This window comes from Gouania willdenowi, chromosome 24 (genome assembly GCF_900634775.1).
Source record: "Gouania willdenowi chromosome 24, fGouWil2.1, whole genome shotgun sequence".
Taxonomy (NCBI): domain Eukaryota; kingdom Metazoa; phylum Chordata; class Actinopteri; order Blenniiformes; family Gobiesocidae; genus Gouania; species Gouania willdenowi.
In genome coordinates, this window is record NC_041066.1 from 11,003,209 (window position 1) to 11,025,311 (window position 22,103).

The 22,103-nt window shown below is 43.3% G+C and overlaps 1 protein-coding gene and 1 long non-coding RNA gene across 4 annotated transcripts in view; both read right to left on the bottom strand.

Annotated features, from left to right (window-relative positions):
• Positions 1-22,103, bottom strand: part of sesn1 (sestrin 1) — a 62,107-nt gene that overhangs the window by 28,852 nt on the left and 11,152 nt on the right. The window contains exon 1 of one of the 3 annotated variants that reach the window (XM_028439148.1): positions 21,638-21,808. The exons of the other annotated variants lie outside the window; for them this stretch is intronic. The gene's annotated coding sequence lies outside the window, so the exon portion shown is untranslated. Of the gene's footprint in view, positions 1-21,637; positions 21,809-22,103 lie in introns of those variants that run through there. 3 annotated transcript variants of the gene reach the window in all.
• On the bottom strand, positions 854-21,728 carry LOC114457403 (uncharacterized). Its single transcript, XR_003672936.1, has 3 exons — positions 21,599-21,728; positions 5,424-5,531; positions 854-1,516 (listed from the first exon to the last, which is right to left on the bottom strand). It is a non-coding gene; the product is annotated as an uncharacterized LOC114457403 (long non-coding RNA).

The window sequence follows — 22,103 nt, forward strand, 5'->3', positions numbered from 1 at the left end:
CACGACACATTGATAAAGACATATCCACATCACTGTATTTCGGTTCTACACGATTATGTCAAGAGGAAACATAAACAAGAGGATTTAATAGTTGAAGGTAGTGCAAAATGTCACACAGGAGCGTCAGAGTACTGAAATAAACCCCCCACAGCCGGTGTTGTTACCCTCGGGTTACATAACACTGAGCAGTGGAGGTGGTGGAGGGCATCACATGATCATCATCAAAGGTATAATACATAAGTAATGTGTCTATATTTTATTTCTAACGGCTTTTTTTGATGTTCGCACCGTTTACTAAAAGCTTTATAGTGTAGCATCCATAAAATATACTTTAACCAAAGAAAAAAAAATTTTTAAATAATGAAAAGTTATCTAGCAGAAGCCACAGTTTGATAAAGTTCACTCACTAGACACTGGTGACTTTGTCCTGTCCTCCCGAACTCTTTTACCCTCGTATTTCCTCCCTCACGCAGGTGTAATCTCTTTAATATATCTTTCCTCTTAATAACGTCTAGCTTGCTCTTCCCTTCCTTAGAGAGGGCAACAATTGTATTATTTTATTGATTTAGTGTTAATGTAGTGTTAACCTCTGATGACAAAAACAGACACAAGAAAAAATAAATTAAAAAAATTAAAATAACCAGTTTGTTATTATATTAAACACACATATGAGGACAACATACATATACAAACATAGGATAAGGGAGCACTGATCTGCAGAATGAAGCACATACATTGAATCAGTGGTAAGACTTTACCTGTTGAGCAAATTGAAGTTTTATTGCATTTTGTAAAAAAAAAAAAATAAAACTTAATGGATTTTGTATTGTTTAATAAGACCTGTTCACAGTGTAATGCTTTGAAACCCCTGCCATTAGTAAACAAGAGAGGAAAAGCATGAAGACGAAGTTCAAAATAGATTATCCTTACCTTCCATTGTCCCACCCTGACTCCCTCTTCCCTGTTCCTCACCTTGGTGGGGTATTTTTTTCTTAACCTTCCTTAGGGAGGGCTGGTGATGGTCACAACTATTAGATAAAATAATTTACTTGGATAATTTACTTCATTGCAATAATAAAACACGCATATTGTACTACGTGTAGTGTTGGCAAAAGAACAAAAAAGAAAAGGAAAGAAAAAGTTGAAGTTCAGAGGTTGCCACAGCTCTCCTACCAATTTAGGGACAGCTTGAACCTTCCTTAGTGTTTTACTGCCAACCAACATGTATTTTACCAATGAGCAAGCATCCAAACGCATGTAAGCGTGTGAACCTGAGCATCCAGCCTCATCAGCCATTCGAGGTGAGAGAGGAAAACCTTGATGTCCCTCATCCTCGACCCATGCCCTATGTTTCCTGCTCCACCCCTCCCCACCTCGGCTGTGCAGAGGATTATCTGCTGGTCACCCCACTCGGTCTGTTCCATGTTTGCTGTGTGAGTCTCTCTTTCTGTGTCCCTCACAACTCTGCCACCTCAGCGTTTGGGCTGTTTGGACAGGAAAGCCCTCCAACAGCTGCCTACAAAAACAAGCAGACCTCAGTCTCAGAGAGGCGTGTGTGTGTGCAGGAGACAGAGTGAGAGGGACAGAATGATAATGTATCTGTGAGGAAAGGAAGGGCTTGGTGTGGGAAACATTGTGTAAGACTGAAAGTTGTAAAGATCAATGTCAAATGAGAGAGAGCTGTAGTGAAACCCAGGAGTAAGAATAAAAGAACAGGTGATGAGGAGGCTACAGGTTTCATTGCGTGTTCCATTTTTGGCCTCGCTCCAGAGCGAAAGCCTTATTTAAAGTTTGACAAGGAGATTTTTTTCCTTTGATCTCAGTCACTGCACAATAATTCATGTGATTCACATGTGTCATCATTACAAATAGCAACCAACTTAGCAGAAACTTTAAAACACGCCATCAAACATGCTGTGTCATGTTTTTATCATCAGCAAAAAATCAGAAACTTAACTTACAAACAGACTCTCGGAACAAAACCATGTTACCTATCAGTATTGTATATTTTATTGTTCTTTGCATGTTTTTTTTTTAATCTTGTTCTTATCTTTGATTGTGTCGTTACCTTGGGTACTTGAATAAAATGCATTGTTATTAGTATTCAAGCTGAGATACAGATCAGTTCAATCAGATCTTTAAGAAACCAGCCCTGTTTTCAAGCAACAAATAAAGAGAAAGGCGAATTCTCTGGGGCGACCGTGGATCAGGTGTAGTGGGTCGTCTTCTGATCGAGAGGTTGGGGGTTCGATCCCAGTACCTGACTATGTGTCGAAGTGTCCTTGGGCAAAACGCTGAACCCTAAGTTGCTCCCAGTGGTCGACTAGCGCCTTGGCAGTCCTGTCCCACTGGTGTGTGAATGTGAGAGTGATTGGGTGAATGAGCTGATATGTAAAGCGCTTTGAGACTGCTTCAGTGTGGTGATAAAGCGCTATATAAATCAAGTCCATTTACCATTTACCATTAAACTTCCAAATGTCTGCACATAAGCAGCACTTTCAGACTCAAGTCTCTGAGTTTTTTATTCATGTCTGCCTTCCTCCTGCTACCTGGCTCCATCATGCATCTCTGCACGGGACCCAATTATAAGCTCTGATGAAAATCACTTGTGATAGAGAGGAAGGACTTTAACATGCATGACACAGCATGAAGAATTAAGCACTACTTTAAACCATCTCCTGGCAAACTTTCAACCCCAGCTCTGTTGCTAAGTCACTACCAGATTTATCTTCAACTATACATCTATGGCACTGAATTAGACATTGTTCCTGACAAATCTTTTGTTACTATTCCTTTTTTTAATTCTGCACCTCCAGATGATCTATCTTGCATTCAGTCTCACATGTAAAACAACATTACAGTCGATATTGCACGCAGCTGTTAAAAGCTTGGAGAAACTTCCCCCCCTGCGGGCTCAGCCGACCTACCTTACTACCTACACCCTTTTCTTCCTGTGCAAGGTAGCATGTAGTGTGCGCCACTTCCTGTGAAAGCACAGAACCTGCTCTTTTACCATCTGTTCTGCATCCACCTTACCCTTGAAATCAATGCAGTACGTGTTAACTGAAGTAATTGGCAAGCCTAGTGTTTCCATTTCCCCCTTAAATCCACATTTTAATAATATTTGATTTTCAAGTGAGTTTGACACCAAATACTGTATCGCCTCACTATATTATTCATCATCAAACAAGTACAAAACTTGTATTTTTAGTTTGATATTAAAGCTGCGGATGGTGAATAACACTTTTTAAACTGTACCTGCGTTTCATCCAAAAGTTGTTTTCATCCACTACTGATGCCAGTGTGCCACCAAAACTTCATCATAGTGTTTTCATGGATTCAAAGTTTTTGACAAAACAATGGCTGCTGTTGATATTTTTGTCTTACACAGAAACACCAGAATTGAGTTGAAATCAGAGTGACTGCATATCGCAGGAAACAAGATAAACAAAGCAGAACAAAAACTGCATCAAGCGAAGCACTGTCTTCCTTGTCTGTGAAGAAAGAGAAGAAATCACAGGGAGTGTGAAAACTTTTCCCCTTCTGCGCTGTCTTTGTGTTCTTCTACGGGACTAATGCAGTATACAATGCACAAAACTTTCCAAAGTTCAAGTCACATGACCATTTCACAGCAAACTGTTTAGGATGCTGTTGATAATGAACTTGTGAGTGGTAATTTCAACCTTTGTGAGTAAATTCTCTTGTTTTTTTGGAATGAATGCATTCGATTTAATGATCTATGAGGCCTATGTCTTTATGGGTTTTGTTTTTCTTTTTAAAAAGTTGGGTGTCTGTCAGTTTTAGTGTTTTTTAGAGTCTCTATCAGACCTTAGTATTGGTTTTAATTATTTTAATCTATTGTATCTGAGGCTTTGGTGCATGAATTGGCCAACTTCTGCTGCCAAAGGTCTACATCAACCACCTTGCTCTACAGCCTGAGGCTTGCTCCATCTATCCAGCTCTGAAGCCTCAGGCCTGCTCCTTCCATGTAGCCTTGCTCAACCAGCCTCCAGCAACCCTGCAGTAGCTAGCTTACAGCAGCCCTTGCAGCAGATAGCTTAAAGCAACTAGCCTTCAGCAACCCTGCAGAAGCTAGACCCCAGTCAGGAAACGCCTTCTGTTGGCAACCTTTCTTACATTTCTTGATTATAGTGATGTACTGTATGCATGCACCAGTCACGTGTTTACGTTCATCGGATACTGTATATCATCAATGCAAAAATCGGACCCACCACTGCACTTTGTAATAAAAAAAAGAGAAGGAGAAGCCCTGGCTGTCAAAAGATCCATTCATCAGTTGACTCTTATTTATAAAGCTCTACTTGTTTTGTCCCCATCTTATCTTGGAATTCACTCTGACTGTCCCTCGTGTCCTCACGAGTTGGGGAAAAAAGCATTTCGACATGCTGCTCCCTCTGCATGGAACTCACTGCAAACTGAATTAAAATCATCAGACCTTATCTCTTTTGATAGTTTTGTTGACATTGTTAGAACCAAGGAACTGAAAAGGATTGGTATTTGTCACCATCTTTAAAGTAGATGGTACACTTCTTAATCTATAATGCATCAATTTTATAATGCATCAATTTTATATAGCGCTTTATCATAGACACTCAAAGTTGCTTTACAGAATTAAGGCATTATTCTTTCACTCCACACTTAGTGGTGGTAAGCTACTGTTGTAGCCACAGCTGCCCTGGAGAAGACTGACTGTTTGATATTTTATCCTTTAATTATTGTTAAAATGTTTTTTTTTGATGTGTATTGTAGCACGACCCTGAAAAGGAGCAAGGGGGTCGGACAATGGATAGAATGATGACATCGAAAAACATTGCTGCCTCTTGGCCAGGTCGCTTTTGAAAAACATATTTCATAACTCAATAGGCTTCTACCTGGTTAAATAAAAGTTAAACAAAACGTGCTTTTTGCATCGACTTGTAAAAAACAAAAAAAAAAAAAACACTTGAGATTGGGTTTTATCTAATGTATGACACATAGGCTTTTGAGTTGCAGGTTTCAACCAACCAGTGGTCAGTCATGAACTATAATGCCCACACTGTGATGTAAATAAATAAAATTCCCAGTTGCAAACTCACAAATAAGAGGTTTTAGATGTAAAAATCCATATTTTGTACAATATTTCTGCAGAATGGACTCATAAATGATTTGCTCAGCTTCTCAACTCTGGATGAACTGATGCAGAGGAAGGAAGAACGTGCAGCATAGAGAGCAGAATGTTCACATACTTTGTGTGCCCACATAAAACCAAGGCCTGTCTGCTTGAATGTGGAACATGGTATGTATGTATTTACACAATCTGTTATAAATCTGTGGGTGGGTTACAGTGGGGCATTGGTATGACTATGATATGACTGCCATTGAAGGAACAATGCTTTGGCAAAGTTTGCAGGTTATTTGTTTACATTGAAATTGTTGCTAGGAGAAGGTTTCCAGGCTCAATGACCCACACGTGATCTTGTCTCGACATGCCTGAAGACAGCACTCTTTGGTAAATTACGCCTTGAAGTCTCCTGCAGGGGGTGACAAGCGGTTCAAAGAAACATTTAAACCCATGAAAACCACATTGTATCACTGTTTACTCTGTAGGTGTCATATTATAAAATATCTCACTGAGACCGATACTGTTTTGACAGACTGGAGGCATATGTTTGAGCCTACAGTGTACCCACTCTGCTGACTTTATATTGCCTCCAAATGAAGCTTGGTTTCCAGTTTTAAAGCTCAACTGAACTTTAACCCTTACTAAGTAATAGAAGCTAATGCAGCACAATTCAGGTAAGATTTTTTGGCCTTCTATAAGGTTTACTCAAAGCACATTTACAAAACAGTCAGGTTTCTATCTTCAAAGTAAAATGAAACTATCCGACACATATCAACAAATAAGCAGTCCGAACACCATGAATTAACACATTGACTAAATATTGCTTTGTCGATTAAACTGTTCAAAAACAGGAGATGGCTAGGACTTCAGTCAGCAACACTGCAAAACAGTGTGAAGAGAATGTAGCCATTAGGATGTATTTCATTCTCCAGTCTATACTTGATTCAAATAGCTGAAGCCTTGAAGTACTGACAGATACAAGCAGGAGTCCCCCTATCCTTATTGGCTTATTCTAAAAAATTAGAGGACCTGTTGGTGCCGTAGTTTCCCAGTAAGACACCTTGTTCCTAAAGCATCTAAAAGTAGAACTGAAAGAAGAGCGTTTAGCTATCAGACTCCGTTCTGAGGAACTAGCTTCCAGTTTCAGAAGAGGAGGCCACATGATCAGATGTATCTATTTGATAAATCATATAGTTAGGAATGGCTCGGGTGATTCTGAGCCTTGTTTCTAGTTCTGTATATCTATAGTTTCAAACTGCTGTGGAATCTCTCATTTCTAAGGGTATCCGTCCTGGCTTTTGTTCACTTTCCGACTAGTTCAGGATAATCTACATCTGGATGTTAGAAATACAAAATGTTCAACCTTGTTGTCTTCCCCTTCTACTTTTATTATTTTTCAACACTGAGGCTCTACTCAAGAGATAGATGAAAAAACTGAATATCATGTAATTATATTGTCTCTTTAAATCTAATATCAACAATACAGCAAGTGATGGAGATTATAACGTCCAGGCAGGCCAAACAGAAGTGATGTAAGTCAAAGGGGAGTGGTCGCTTCACTGGGTGCACAAGTAAAGCAAAAAATGCATCCGTTCCACTTTCTATCACCCATACCTTTTGTTACATGATGAACAGAAGTGTGTGTATGAAAGTAACCCGAGCATTAGTAAGACCAACCTTTTCCAAAGGCTGGAGGTTCTTAAGGTCCTAAAATGCAGCCAGACACTTTTCCTTGCACACGCACAGATCCCCCCCCAAACAAACACACACACACACACACACACATACACATAAGAGGAGAAGGTAAACAAGAAGCTGATGACACTGCTCCGCTCTCCACTTTCATAGCTGGCCTGATCTGCTGGCCTTGACCTTTCATCATTAACACACTCTACAGCACTCATGCACCAATACATTGCAGACTAGCAGCCTTTAAATATACTTGTATATAAAACATTTCCTCTACAGGGCTTTTGATCTCAGCCCAACCAAGAGAACGGCCGTCTATGGACGATGATCTTTACATTACATGAAAAAAAACCTAACAGTGCAGCAAATATTAACCAGGTACAAAATAAGAGTCACTGTTAAGAATAAGGGTGAGATTAGGACATGAGTAACAAAAAAAGAAAAAAACAGATATTCAATACTTAACTGTCCCTCCTTACACAGTTCCTCTCTTTTCTTATTCATTCTCAACTGCTGAGTGTGAATGGGTCACATACGCAAACAACAAATATTAAGATACATATTACATGAAAAACGTGTTGTTTTTTGTTCACTGGAAGGAAAACTACCTTAAACAGATTACCGTGCTGATGGAGACAAAAGCTAAATTTGAAAGGGTTTTCTGAATGTTTTTCAGTCCATCATCTATACTTGTTTACCAAGTTTGGGCTTGGGTGGTGCTGTTCTATTTTCTTAATAATGAACCAAAAAATCCAAATCACTAAATGTCATAACAAGCTGCAACAATAGCCTGGAGTTGATTTTTCGATAAGCAATAAAGCCACTTCATAAATGGACAACATTTGTACACGTGTAGACTTACAGTGACCAACTTTTCCCTAAGATATGTTACAGTTATGACAAAAACAACTAACTCCGCCCACATTCTTTGTATGTGCTGCCTAAAATCAACAGCCCCACTTACACAGTCAAACAGAGTGTTCCACATGTGATGGCTGACATGCATGTTCTAGCCAGGAGAAACTGCTCTTGTGTGTCAAGTATGAAAACCCTGCTTTGGACGATAACATAAGAGCTGTGCAATCCGGCGTCACGTCATCACCACAGTGTCAAATGTTGTTTATTCTAACATAATAAATATAACGTGTTCCAAGAGGCAAACTTTCGGGGAGGGACTGTATACACGTTCATAAATGGCATGCTTTATTTGGGTTTGGTTTGCTTGTTTGTGATTTTCAATGGTGCCTAAGACAAATCTTCAGCTGGCGGTGGAGGCCTTAGGAGAGAAAACAAGCGACCAACATCCTAATTTCCAAGAAGTTTTTGAATAGGCTCCAATAGATAAACTTCCCCCTCCTCTTTAATCTCTTCCCTTCTGTTTCTGTACTAACTCTGACCCCATGCCAACCCTGTGCCTATCACACCCCCACCCCGCTATCACCTCTCTCCTCCTTGGATGCATAAACAAAATCTAGAGGTTGTCAACTCCTGGCCAATGGGAGCTCTTCCAAGTAGCTCATGAGGACCAATCAGAGTGGCCAGTGCAGGCAGCCGTCTCAGCCTTCTGCTAACAACAGTTGTTGTTTTGTTGCTCTACATGTTTTCACTTCTTCAAGCGCTGTCAGGATGAAGAGAATAAAGAGGTCGTCAGGTCAGGCATTATTAGGCGTCCCCCCCCCACTGCAATTAGGACGCCGGGTGATTTTGAAATTAATGGTCTGAACCTAAACACCACACACACACTTATGTATCAACATGAAACGAAGATTTTCATAGGCCAAAAATTAGTAGACCTGATTCTTAAAAAAAGATTAAAAATAATTGCAGGAAAGGTTTTGCAACTATCTATACAAGGGGAACATTCATGACTTGTTTTTCCTCACTCCAACCCGTTCTCAGCCATATTTATGCAACATGAGTTGATTGCACAATAAACTAGAGTTTTCTGCAACAAACCTGAAATGTTTCATGAAATAAACATGACCATTAATGAGAGAAGTTTAACTGCTTGGTGGTTCTTTATAGTAGGGCAAAAAAGTATTTAGTCAGCCACCAATTGTGCAAGTTCTCCCAATTAAAAAGATGAGAGAGGCCTGTAATTTTCATCATAGGTATCCCTTAACTATGAGAGACAAAATGAGAAAAAAAAATCCATAAAATCCGTATTTGGTCAATAACAAAAGTTAATCTCAATACTGTGGAAGGCAAGGCAAGACAGAGGCGCGGAGAGAACGGAGTAGATGCCAGCGGTTTATTGTTGGGGTTCACTACAAGACAACACCACCATATATACAAGACTTCCTGATTGTGCAACCAATCCCACCGTGACACATACCCTGGCCAATCTGGCGATGAGTGCCCCTAGTGGACCGCCACACAGGCCCCCCCCGAAACGACAGAATGGGCACCAGGCACAACAAAACCCAGCACCAACACGTCAAAGAAAGGACAACATATCAAAAAACAAAACATGAACCCAGAACGGGCAAAAGCACCTCAAGTCCCCGAGGAGGTCTAATAGGACGACCATAACGGCTGACCTCGCAAGGTCCCAGGAGGGTCAGACACCGGCGGGCGCGGGGGGCGACCACGACGGCGGCGGGCTCGACCCGGACGAGGGGGCACACCCGGCAACAAAACCAGGCGGGGAACAGAGTCCGTAGCAGCAGCAGGAGCAGCAGAAGCAGGAACAGCAGCAGGAGCAGTAGCAGCAGCAGCAGGAGGACGACCCCGGCGAGGAGGCAGGGCCGGAACCATCAACCCGTCGGGGTCCTGGTGAGCAGGCTTCAGACGATCAACAGAGACCCGCTCCAGGCGACCACCAAAGTCAATGACAAAGTTCTTAGGCCCCGCCTCCACAACCGAAAGGGCCCATCGTATGGAGGTTGGAGCGGGGAGCGGTGGCCACCACGCCGGAGAAACACAATCTCGATGACAGGGGATCCCCCGGCACTCGGAAACGAGGCAAACAGTGGTGCACAGGAACCGGAGCCAGCGCCCCTGCGGCCCCCTCAATGGGCAGACGAGGGGCCATCGGGACCACCGGAGCCGAGGCAGCAGGCAGGAAATCCCCCGGGACCCTCAGAGGCTGCCCATACACCAGTTCAGCGACAGAAGACTGAAGATCCTCTTTGGGGAGCAGAGCGCAGGCCCAACATGACCCACGGCAAACGGTCAAACCCAGCCCCATCCGTGAGGCTGGCCCGAAGAGCGGCCTGAGGGAGCGATGGAAACGCTCACAGAGGCCATTCGCCTGGGGTTGTAGGCTGTAGTGCGATGGAGCCGCACCCCCAGGCCCACAGCCATGGCGTCCACAGCCCCGATGTGAATTGGCCCCCTGTCCGAAGTCAAATCCGCAGGTGTGCCGAACCGCGAGACCCAGCAGAGATGAAGGCCCGGCCCACCACGTCGTCGACGTAATTCCAGGGGCACCACCCTCCGGCCACCGAGTGGTTCTACTCCACCATAGTCAGGAGATGCGTGCAGCCACGAGAAGGGGGCAAAGACCGACCAAATCCACGTGCACGTGGTCAAAAACGCCTCCGGCACCAGAAAAGGCTCAGCGGAGCCCTGACGTGTTGGTGGACCTTAGCCCGCTGACAAGGCACGCAGGCAGCGGCCCATCCTTTGACGTCTCTGCGCAACCTGGGCCAGACGAACTTAGCGCTCACCAGCTTCACAGACGCCTTAACACCGGGATGAGACAAGGCGTGAACAGCATCGAAGATCCTGCGACGCCAGCCTACAGGAACCAGAGGCCGCGCTGTCCGGTGGCCACGTCGCACAGCAGAGTGGTCCATCCTCATGGCAGGGCACGTCCCGAGCTGCAAACCCGTCACAGCAGAACGACAGGCCTGGAGATCTGCATCGCCGTCCTGATCCACCGCACATAGCCGAATAATCCAAGCCTAGATGCCACAGAAGGAAACAACACACGAGACAGACAGTCCGCCACCCCCCCATTGTGCTTACCAGCAACGTGTTGAATGTCCGTGGTAAACTCTGAGATTGCGGCCAGCTGCCGCTGCTGGCGGGCAGACCAAGGATCCGAGACTTTGACCAGGGCAAAGGTCAACGGCTTATGATCCACAAACGCCGTGAACCGGCGGCCCTCCAACAGGAAACGGAAATGACGATGGCGAGGAAAAGAGCCAGGAGCTCCCTGTCGAACGTGCTGTATCTCCTCTCTGCAGTGCGGAGCTGCCTGCTGAAGAAAGCGAGGGGCTGCCATGCTCCAGCCACCCACTGCTCACACACCGCGCCCACAGCAATGTCCGACGCATCTGTAGTGAGAGCCAGTGGAGCCGAGGGAGAGGGATGCGCCAACAAGGCAGCCCCCGCCAGAGCGGCCCTGGCCGCCTCGAACGCCGCAACCTGTCAGAGGACCAGGCCACTTCCTGCGACCCCTTCATCCCGCGAAGAGCCTCATACAGGGGATGCATGAGGTGAGCGCACGAGGGATGAACCGATTATAAAAGTTCACCATGCCCAGGAAACTCCTGGAGCTGCTTGACAGTAGACGGGCGTGGAAAACCCGTAACTGCCCCACCCGTGCAGGTAGCGGAGCAGCCCCCAGCAAGGACACCCGGTGGCCGAGGAATCAATGTCAGAGAGCCCAAACTGACACTTTGCTGGGTTGACAATCAGGCCATGAGAACTCAGCCGCCTAAACAACAGACGCAGATGCTCCAGATGTTCGGCTGCCGAAGCACTGGCAACCAAAATGTTCATCCAAATAAACAAACAGAAAAGTAAATCCCGTAACACAGAGTCCATGAGTCGTTGAAAGGTCTGCGCGGCCCCCCGCAGGCCAAAGGGCATCCGAAAAATTCGAATAATCCAAATGGGGTTATAATAGCAGTTTGGAAACATCCGCTTCATGCACAGGCACCTGATGGTAGCCCCGCCACTAAATCCACTTTGGAAAAAACGGAAGCTCCAGCGAGCTGCGCAGAGAAATCCTGAATGTGCGGGATAGGATAGCGGTCTGTGTTGGTGGACAGCATTCAGCCGCCGGAAATCACCACACGGCCGCCACCCCGCCCACCCCGGCTTGGGCACCATGTGCAGAGGCGAGGCCATGGACTGTCGGAGCGCCGTACGATCCCCAAGCGCTCCATAGTTGCAAACTCCTCCTTCGCCAGGGACAGCTTAGCAGAGTCCAGACGCCGCGAACGAGCAAAGACGGCGGCCCAACTGTAGGGATGAAGGTGCTCCACGCCGTGCTTAGCGACTGCTGCCGAAAACGTCGGCACAGTCAGATCAGGAAACTCAGCGAGGAGGCGCTGATATACATCCCGCAACAGCGAGAACCCGGGGCAGGGCCACCGGTTCAGCCCCCCCAAAGAGCAGGGGTAGGTGGAGAACGAGACAGGGTCAATCAAACGGCCATTAGACACATCAACGAGCAGCCCATGAGCACACAAAAATCTGCACCCAAAATAGGCACAGCGACTGAGGCAACCACAAAATCCCACAAAAACTGACGTCCAGAAAAAAGAAACAGTCCACTGACCTGGAGCCAAACGTACGGATGGTAGTACCATTAGCCGCACTCAGCGGGAGTCCCCGGCTGTCACTCAGCACATCGACGGCAGACGCAGGCAGGATGCTCCTCTGGGCGCCGGAATCCACCAACCAACGCCGTCCCGACACGTCATCCACGACAAACAGCAGCTTGGCCACCCCGCCAGCGCCCACAGCCGCCTACTGAGCACTGGCCCTGGCGTTTCCCTGAGCCAGAAAGCACACGGCGGCACGCAGCGCTTAGCCTTAGCACCGAACCGCCGATGGTAAAAACAAAGCGCGTCCTCCCGCCGGCGACGGTCCGTCACCGCGGCCACAGCGCCCACCTCGTCCGGCGCCGACCAGGAAGGCTCAGGAAGCAGGGCATGCACGCCGCACGGCCGGTTAGCCAGCAGAATCCGGTCCGCCTCTCCGCCAACCCCTGTAGTCCTTGGTAGCAACCAGCGGCGAGCTCGCCAGCGCAGTACGTACAGGAGGCGGCAGCTGACGGAGGAAAGCTGCACAAACAAAAAGGAAGCATCCCCCGAACCGAGGCAACGCAGCATGTTCTCCATCAGCTCCGTCGGCTTACCATCCCCAAAACCGTTGAGGGACAGGAGCCGGTCGGCCCGCTCGGCATCCGACAGCTGATACAGCCTTAAAAGCAAAGCCTTAATAGCGGCATATTTACCGTCCGCCGGGGGTTCCCGCAACACGCACATCACCCGACGCGTAGTCTGAGCATCCAGAGCAGCGACAACATGGTAGTAGCGGGTGTCATCCACAGTAATCCCACGAAGCCGAAACTGAGCCTCGATATGCTGAAACCAGGGCTCGGGGTCGTGCTGCCAAAACTCCGGAAGCTTAACAGTAGCCGCATAGACCGCAGGAGCAACAACCGGCGCAAGCGGAACGGCATCGCCAGCGGCAAGCGACATGGTCGAGAGCGGAAAAAGAAACTCACGTCGAGGTCACCAATGTGGAAGGCAAGGCAAGACAGAGGCGCGGAGAGAACGGAGTAGATGCCAGCGGTTTATTGTTGGGGTTCACTACAAGACAACACCACCATATATACAAGACTTCCTGATTGTGCAACCAATCCCACCGTGACACATACCCTGGCCAATCTGGCGATGAGTGCCCCTAGTGGACCGCCACAATACTTTGTAATATACCCTTTGTTGGAAATGACAGAGGTCAAACGTTTTCTGTAAGTTTTCACACACTGTTGCTGGTATTTTGGCCCATTCCTCCATCCTCTAGAGCAGTGATGTTTTGGGGCTGTCGCTGGGCAACACAGACTTTCAACTCCAAAGATTTCTATGGGGTGAGATCTGGAGACTGGCTAGGCCACTCCAGGGCCTTGAAATGCTTCTTATGAAGCCACTCCTTCGTTGCCCGGGAGGTGTGTTTGGGATCATTGTCCTGCTGAAAGACCCAGCCACGTTTCATTTTCGATGCCCTTGCTGATGGAGGGAGGTTTTCACTCAAAATCTCACGATACATGGCCCCATTCATTCTTTCCTTTACACGGATCAGTCGTCCTGGTCCCTTTGCAGTGAAACAGCCCCAAAGCATGATGTTACCACCCCTATGCTTTACAGTAGGTATGGAGTTCTTTCTCCTCCAAACACGACGAGTTGAGTTTTTACCAAAAAGTTCTATTTTGGTTTTTGACCATATGACATTCACCCAGTCCTCTTCTGGATCATCCACATGCTCTCTAGAAAAACTTCAGACGGGCCCGGACATGTACTGGCACTGCAGAATTTTAGTCCCTGGCAGCGTAGTGTGTTACTGATGGTAATCTTTGTTACTTTGGTCCCAGCTCTCTGCAGGTCATTCACTAGGTCTCCCCGTGTGGTTCTGGGATTTTTGCTTACCGTTCTTGTTATCATTTTGACCCCACAGGGTGAGATCATGCGTGGAGCCCCAGATCGAGGGAGATTATCAGGTTTATCATATGGTCTTGTATGTCTTCCATTTTCTAATAATTGCTCCCACAGTTCATTTCTTCACACCAAGCTGCTTAGCTATTGCAGATTCAGTCTTCCCAGCCTGGTGCAGGTCTACAATTTTGTTTCTGGTGTCCTTTAACAGCTCTTTGGTCTTGGCCATAGTGGAGTTTGGAGTGTGACTGTTTGAGGTTGTGGACAGGTGTCTTTTATACTGATAACGAGTTAAAAAAGGTGCCATCAATACAGGTAACGAGTGGAGACAGAGAAGCCTCTTAAAGAAGAAGTTACAGGTATCGAGGGATTTACCAATTAATTCTCATCAATTCTCATTTTGTCTCTCATAATTGAGGTATACCTATGATGAAAATTACAGGCCTCTCTCATATTGTTAAGTGGAAGTACTTGACAATTGGTGGCTGCCCCACTGTAAGTCAAATGTCTGTGCCATCATCAACACAACTTGTAATTATCATGCAGTGCACCATATATAATAACCAATTTACCAGTAGAAAGATATATTTTGTGCACAAAATAATTTATATTTTGGTTTATAATAAACCAAGGATTTTTGTCACAAATTGTTTTACAATTTTTGAGGGCGGAAGATAGGGCCTAAAAAGCGGAAGTGACAAACAAATAACGCATTGAAAAGTTCAACATTCCATTAGATTTTTGTACAAAAAGGGGAAAATCTGAGGAAGTCTACATTCATTCCCGACTGAGCAGGAGAAGCAGATTTGTGCGGTAAAACTGAGGAGAAGTCATTGGTCTGGCCTGACCGACAGCAGCGTCCTTGTTCTAAACACTTCCCAAAAAAATGTTTTGAGAAGCCCGATACGATTTATTTTGCTTTAGAAATGATGTCTAAGGCTGGGATCAGCTACAAGAAGAGGTGCACTCAAACCCGTTTGTTTATATTGTTGGAAGTTTGATGCATTGCATTGTGGGAGCATATGTAGTCCCGTAGACGAATGCATGGTGTTTACTTTTTACTTCATCTTTCAGTAAATTATTGCACATGTCCCCAAAAACACTGCTAAAGTGACTTTCCAACACATTTCTGGTGTTTTCACAGACAGAATTTTTGCAAAAATATAGTAAATGTTTTTTTGGGATTTACATAGAAAGATCCGAGCACGGCAAAGATTTAATGTCTTGCGGAAAGAGGCGATATCACAGGGAATACCGGGAAGAAACTAGAATAAAAATGAGCTACACTATGTTTTTATCTTCTCCAGCAGCTTTAACTTAAACTTAATGGGAGTAAGTTGACATACATATCAATGTTTTTTGTCCTCTCTGCCTATGCTGCATCGTCGAGATCCCTTGGCTGTGTGCCAGCTGGGTCAAACATGTAGAAAATGGCCCCAAATTGCACAAAGTTTTTGTCTGATGTTTGTAGATCAGCTTCAGAAAACTCTTCTTCCCTTTCAGATCTAAAATGCATAACATCTGCGCTAGAATCCGAGTCATCACTGGACGATGCCATTGGTTCATTCATGTAAACAAATAGACCTTACTTTGATTTTTCTGAGCAAATGAGGTTTTCCTAACAAATTCTATGATGGATTGACAAAAAACAACCAAACATCCAACTAAAACATGGCTTTTAAAAACATTTGCTTGCACGGAAACTTACTTTTCAAGTTCATATTTCATTATTTAATATATATAGTTTGCTAAATAATAGGAAAGACAAACATACAGACGAGCTTTGATGCAACGCTGGAAGAAAAACAAGCTGAAAAATGATGGTAAACAAACATAGCATCATGAAATTTAACAAATGGGCAAAGTACACATACAGAGTGGCTTGTGTTGAAATATTTCATAAGTTACATAAACTGAGTTGAGACTAATTGTAGCATGGCCTTGACTTGTGAATTTATGTCTCTTTTAGCTGGCGGGACAACAGCTCTGAGGAGCTGGGTTGGATAATTTGTCAAGTCTTGTGTGTTTGCTGTCTCCTAAGCTCACATTTGGCTCTGTGCAGAGTTACATTTATAACAGGGGTCTTCATGGGGGCCCTTACTGCCCTCCTTTACTCCGGATGATAAGCGAGCCAGTGGCCCACTGACATTCCTTCAAACCAAGCCAATGATGGCTGCCACTATTTCATAGCCCGAGGATGACTAATATTCAAATAAACAAATTTAGAATATTATCAATTATGTTTATAAAAAAAGTTTCTCCATCTATTGACAAATATTTACTGAGGTCTCAGAGTGAACAGGGAATAGCTGATGGAGTGTTGAAGGTGTTTATGTGTATTTAGTGTTGGTCTGCTGCCAACTTTTGCATTCCAGGTTTCCTCTGTGTTTAAGATTGTTTACTGCATCATGACTAGATGCCTAGAAACCTACAGAGAAACAGAACAGGTATATGGCAACCTGCCAAGAGACTGTTATTGAGGAACCAGATGTAGAAGTTGTTTTTTTTCCAGAGCCTTCCAGATTTTTTGTTCAAATATTTTCCTGATTCTGATATAGAGTTGGTGTCACCCATTTCTGTGTCATCTCCGTGTTAGTTCATACATTTCCGTTTCCTTTCTGTGTTATTGGCTTCCCTATTTAGATATCAATTCGGGCAATAAACATTCTGAAATTGTGCCAAACATGCCTAACGGTATGTGGCTCTGACTGTTGTTATTAATTTTCTATTTATACACAGCAGAAATGAGCTGAAACAAGGGCAAACTGAGATCACACACCATTTTGTGGATAATCTTGTGTGAAATTCAAAAAATATCATGTGGCATGTTGGCAAGGGTTTAGTCCGTGTCATAACGCTATTTCCACTTTAGAAGGTGAAGTCAATCATATTGTCTAAGATTCTGAGACATGATTTTGACCACATCTTTATTGTTTCCAAAAACAAATTGTTGTAAATGTGTTATATTGTCCCAAACATGATGGTGTGATGGTATACTTTTCTGTATAGCTTTGATTCTTCTACAAAGCCATTCAACTAATTTGCACACATCTCATTTAGATCAACACTGTCTTGTCTTGAGGTTTCTTATTTAAAATATTAACACATACTGTACAATGGCGGCCAGGCTTTACTCGAGCTGTTTGACCACAGAGACTTTATTTTAAGGGCCAGCAAAGGAAGACGCTACACTGTGAGAAAAGGTCATGACCATCCAATGTAAATGCGTGGTTTTCTTTTATTTTGTCAGCACTGTTTTTAGCACCATCTGCCACTTTAGCCACAGACCAATTTCATTTGTACTTTTGCTTTTCATTCCTGCTCCTATTTACTGCTACACTCTTCAGAATGCTTCCTGTTGTACCTCATCCAACCCTTACTTCTCCATCTTATTTTCCCCACATCTCTTTCTTTTAAAACAATGACTTGCATTGTTTTAAAATATTCTTGCTCGTTTAGATCTGTGTCTAAAGTGTTCTTTGACCTAACAGATTACGTTATTTCGCCAAGCGGCTCATTCTTTCTTTTAATCAGTATTATGAACAACATGCAATAATCTCACAGTAAGCCGACGTACCAGCGCTTAAATGCTCTCATAATGACTGTGCACTGGTATGTAATATCTCATAAGTTAATGGAGCATATCTTGCTGCAGTCGAATCTTTCCATTTTTAAAACGACCATGAAAATTCCATGCTTATTAGATTTATTTGTCAGCAAAGAAAGCTTTATACAGAAAAATAAATTGAGTCTGACACATTTTTAACAGTTCAATGAAAGGGCTTCTAATGGTCAAGTTGTCCATCTATTGCCTATTGTTTCATTTTCCAATTTTTTTTATGTATTTGTAACAAAAAACAAAAACTCTCCTTTCTCGCAGCATCTGGACTGGTTAAAAAAAGATGACAGTTCTTGATTGCTGGCACAAACTACAAAATACTGGCTTGCTGTTTACGAGACACACACGCAAATGCAGTGAGTGTCAGTTATTGTATCTTGCAGAACAAGTATGACATAAACGCTTACTTGTGAAGTGCAGAGTCAGACAGGGCCTGTAAAACTGTGCAGCTTTTGTGTAACGAGCCATCCGTGCACTCCACAAGTCCTTTGAGTAGGACGGAAGTGTATGTTAAACCACAAAGATATGATGTTTGAAATCATAACTGAAACAAATGACTTTCATTTGTGTGAGTGATAGCAGGGTAAACAGCTTGTTGCGTTTAATCTGTATCATGGAGGAGAAGCTTCAGTCCTATTTTTAACATTGAACTTTAAAGACGTTGAACTGTTAGAAGCCATAAAAAAAGAGGAACCTTACCATTTCCTCTTTGACAACACGTGAAACTTCTTTTAGACGAGACACAAGATGCGGTTGTCTGAAGTGACTAAATCAACATGTTTGTGTGCATGTTCCAGACCTGGTTAAAAAGTATTACCTTTTTTATTTTAATCAAATAGGGAAGCAAGAGGACATCGGTTGATGGATTATAAACTATCTTTTGCATTCCGCTGCCAACATACAGAGATAAAAACACAAAGCCCGTTATTGATGTGGTCTTACTTTTTATCTTCAAATCCAGAACTATTTTTTACTTTTTTTTAATGGGGAATAGCAGATCAACTGTCAAATTTGTCAATAACCATAGCAATATCATTCCTTTACTGCCTGTATTTCCTCCTTGAAAGTGTTGGTTAGCTTTGCATTATTAATCAATTGCTCAACAGAGTCAACAAAAGGCACAAAATAGAGTGCAGATGATTCAATTATTGCCTGATTCCTGCTTCAAATTATACCATCTTTTTTGAAAATATTTCTCATATTAATGGAGAATTACTCCAAAATGTATTTAGTGTTGAAATGCTTTGAATATCATTTTATTCCTGAAAACAGCCTAGGTTAAAGTGTTGTGAATTTCAATTGCAAGGTCTATCAAAAGATCATATATACAGTAATACTACATTAGTTTAGCTAGGTTGTTCCCTTTAAATATGTATATACATATCATCATCCTCTCCCTAAATACTCCATTGTTCTTATGCATTTTTTTTCTTTGACAGTCTTTATTACCGTTTGCACTCTTATCCTTGTCCTTGTCTTTTTTAAATGAATAGAGTATGTATTGTTTGAACATCCACTCACCAAAACAAATTCATCCAACTGTGTAAACTATACCTGGCAATAAAACTATTTCTGATTCATATTGAAAAGTGCTTGTTGAGCAGCCAGGAAGACGAAAAACCATCTTGTTCATGGTTCCGACCACCAAAGTCACCATTTCATTGCAACACAGATTTTGTCACAACACCTGTCTACCGTTTGGGGCATAAATTGGCAAATGTTTCTCACAAACAACCTCTTTTTTTCATCCTTGCTGCTCTAAAAGGAAATAGCCCGACTAAACCTCTAGTATTATATATGATCTTTTGATAGAAATTGCCATTAAAATTCACAACAGTTATTTTCAAGCAGTGTTAACAGCCCACTGTGGTAACTGTGTGTGAAATGACACCAAATAACCTCCAACATGAAAGTGTGTGTCCAGATTTAGGCCACACAATGGTCAATGAGAGGGAGTGTGTTTTCCTACCCTGAGTAAACACTGTGAAGAAAAAACCCTCTCAAACAGTGTGTGTGTGTGTGTGCGTCAATCACACACGCAGTAACACACACACACACATTAAGTTTGTTGCTCCAACACAGACTCCCTTAAACTTGGGAGCAGAAAGAGTGGAGGTCAGAGGTTGAGTGACTGTGGGAACGCAGAGGTCCCAGAGCCTGAAACTGTCAGTGTCCTGACAAAATGGCCTGTAACATAAACACGCACATATACATCAGCCTGAGACAATACCCACGAGAGGAGCGGCACAATACCCTCCACCCCTCACACACTGAGCCTAAAACAATACCACGCACATGCTGTATCAACACTACAGCCAAATCCTAAGCCAACATGGCACTGAGCTTGGAGCAACAGTGCTGGATAAGCAGCACCACACAATGACTGCGATGGGAAATGGTCCATCAAGTGCTGACACATCCACATCTTACAGTGTGAGGTTTTCAGTAAGATTGAATAACGGGCACGGGGGAGGAGCTGCATTTTAATAAGAACGCTGCATATGTGTTGTTGTTGTTTTACCCGTTAAGAAAATGACGTAATGAAAAAATCTCTTTGGGAGCAACAAACTCACTTAAAAGGAGGAGTAGATGATATTCACTTTATAATTCCTTATAATTAAAGCAAAGCAGTAATGATGATGTGCACACTACTGCAAGACAATTAGGTTTAACCTTTTTAGTGATTCATGGTTTACATCATTAATGGCGCATACAGTAGAACCAAAATGTAATCAATGTTGACCAGAAAAAAACAATGTTTAAAAAGTCCCAGTAAAGTCCCAATAAACCAGACACAAAAAGTGCTATTTGTATATTCTTGTGCTGTTTCTAAGCTCAAGTTAAATGTGTGGGACGACTGGAACGTGACAGGAAGTTAGCCAATGTTCATGTTAGCCGATGACTGCGTCATCTGTAGTGAGTAGAAAAAACAAGCAGAAGATTACCTGGAGAAGGGAAAGTGTGCAAGGCAGAGAAAGTGAGGGATCAAAATCAAATGATGTAAACGAGAATACATCTGTATGAATGTGTGTGGCAGAAAGAAAGAAATAAAGAAAGAAAGGCAAATGACTTGAATTAGCTTGGCTTGGTTTGGAAACACTGGCTCTGTGTCAAACAGCGGAAGCTGAGCAGCGAGTGTGAGATGTAAAGATGCTGAAGTTACATCCAGACATATCCCAATACTAAACAATATGATATAAATTGCGATATATCTCGATATTAATAATTACAAAATTCACCTTAACAACTTAATAATGGTATGAAACACAATTTATTTCTCAATTTTTTAAGCTTGCAAGTACAGTAAATGGTAACTAACTGTAATTCAAGCACCAATATCAAAAACAAGTGGTATTTTTATCAAACTGTTAAATTAAAAAAAAAAGTTTTTAAAGTAACCGTATACATTTAGAAAAATGTCCAGTATATTTTAATCAATCAATTTTAGTCAATCAACTTCCTAGCTAAAATGCATTGAGGAGTGAACCACATCAGACCTTGTTAAACAACAAGGTCTGATGTGGTTCACTGACGCCTAGTGACTGGGCGTTTACTTGCTATGCATATGTTAGCGCAAATAAAAGGTTTATTCATTAAAAACCATGATTCAAAAAATTGATTGACATTTTTTGGATCTATACGATAATCGCATGGTGAAATATTGTGACATATTGCCAAATCAGTTTTTTCTTGCACTATTAGTTCATCGTGCACTGTGTATTAATACTCTTCCTTTATTTGTTGGATCATGCAGAAAAGCTTGCTTTTACTCACAAATCTCATCTTCACAGGTCCAGGTTAGTTACCACATACCTTTTTTCCCTAGCAAATGCAGGTTCCAGTGCGCCTAATATCTTATTTGCGTTCTCCAGCAAGCTAAACCTGGTGTTGAGCCTGTGTGGTTTGTATCCTAATAGGGGCTACCTCAGCCTGAGGCCTGGACCACTGCCACAGGGCTATTCATGCATTGTGATCTGATCCGCAGATGCCACTAAATCCTGCATGCTCACGGCTATAAACCCTTCAAGATGTGTAAACACACACACAAACACGCATGCAGAATGAACTTTCAACAACCAGGGCAAAGGGAGAAAAAAAAAACATGTGGTAGAATTGCATGCATTTAGACCTGGACATGGAAAATTCCCAACTCCAAACTTGAGATGAGCGACAGACAGCAGCTGTGAAAATACAGGTTAAGAGCGCCCCCGTGTGGCCAAAAGGGTGAGCTGTGTGTGTGTGTGTGTGTGTGTGTGTGTGTGTGTGTGTGTGTGTGTGT